Source organism: Carlito syrichta, unplaced genomic scaffold (genome assembly GCF_000164805.1).
Source record: "Carlito syrichta isolate Samal-C Ts95f unplaced genomic scaffold, Tarsius_syrichta-2.0.1 Scaffold289187, whole genome shotgun sequence".
Lineage (NCBI taxonomy): Eukaryota > Metazoa > Chordata > Mammalia > Primates > Tarsiidae > Carlito > Carlito syrichta.
Window position 1 is genome coordinate 366,183 of NW_007233283.1, and position 1,769 is coordinate 367,951.

Below are 1,769 nucleotides of genomic sequence, written 5' to 3' on the forward strand. Positions count from 1 at the left end.
GTCAACTCCCAGGAAAACGGTGCTGGCGGCGCAGGTCCTAAGCCTCTGCTGTTGCCTCACTCTGGCACGGGAGCTAAGGGCAAGTCCTCCCCAGGACCCTCCTCTGAGCCCCTGGGACTCGACTGGGCTCTGGCATCACCCTGTCACTTGCTGCCAGGCCTCCCAAGCTTAACAGGCATCAGGAACACCGGGGCACTTGGTGAAAGAGTCTGGGGCTCCCTCTCAGCCCCTGTCAGAATCTCCAGGGGAGACACCCAGGAACCGCGTGTTTAGCACAGATGCTCCTGATGCACCAGTGAGAACTACTCTTGGGCAACGTGGCTGTAAAGCACGGGGACACGCTTCACCCTGTCGGTACCGGGGCAGCCAGGGTTTGGCGTGGGGGCAGCCCACTCCGCAGGAAGCTCCTAGGCACTCAGGTGGTCAAGTTGGCTGCCTCACCCGGTATGGGGCCTCTGCACAGGTTAAGAGGAAAACGTAACATAAGCAGCCTTTTTGAAACAGTTACCACCTCAAAGCTAGACTTCCGAAGGGGGCAGAATCTTGAGCACTCCAGGTGCAGTTATTTAAGATGTGAGGCCTGCAGAGAGCTCTTGCCCTTGGCTTGTTTTTCATGTAGGACACACTGGCTAAGCCAGCATCTGTCAGGGACACTGCCAACAGGGCAGCACTGTGACAAAGAGGAGCTTGCTCCCTCCTTCAGCATTTGCGGGGACCATCTGTCCCCCCCAAGCGTAAGCGCCGGCCAGGTTCCCCTCAGCCGTGCTGGGCCCAGCTGTGCCTTGTCTCTGCCAGTGGCGAAATCCCTCTGCCTGTCCACCTCGCCCACGGCCCCACTGAACGGCCCTACTCTGGAGCTGACTTCTAGTGGTCTGTCCACCATTCCATGTTTGTCTCCTCACAGGGTTCTCATGCAGAAGGCTCCCAGCTAAAGGGAAAGGCTAGTGAGGATGTCAAGGATGAAAACCCACGATGGGGTAGAAAACCCTGTGGCCCACGCTTGAGGCATTTCGCGAAGAGTTCATTCCAAATTGATGTCTTCCTATGGCAGTAACCCAGAAGTGCTCATGATGAGGTTACGCTGAAGTAAAAGCCAATCTCAGTTCCAAAGCACCACTTATCTTGCTTCTTAGATTTATGACCTCCAGTCTTTACGGTTTTCTGCTGGCACAGAGATTCATTCCCTAAGTCACCATCTGTGACACTGAGCAGTATGAGTATCAACTGTGCTCTCCAAGCAGTCCCTTGCTCCTGCGCCCCTGTGATAGCCATATTCTGGTGTTCAGAAGTTCAGTTTCCCTCATTTCCAGGATAAAACCAGTCACAGCTTGAAACTCTAAATGGACGGTTGTGTTTTGTTAACTAAGAAGCCCGCTAACCCTTCAGACACTCCATACCAGAGCAACCTGTTCCACATAAACGTTCTGATTATTAAGCACATGGACAAAAGAGAGCAAGGAGAAATCTCAGTAACTAAACATTCCTTGTCCAAAAGGGATGCCAGGATGTCACACATTTAGCTCAGGTCAGTAAGTCAAAGGATGTTCTCTGAAGGTGCAGGTCTCCGGTGGCCAGTAGCAGCTACCCCAAGTTCCCAAAGATGAACCCAACTGTCTCCTCTGCTGAAACTTGTGTAGCTTCAGAAATGCATTAGATACCCTTCCAGAAAGTGTGCAGTGCTAAAGACCCTCCTAAAACTCTGGAAGGGTCTAGGTATTCATTCAATAAATGAGCATCTACTCTCTGCCAGCACCATATAGAACCATCAC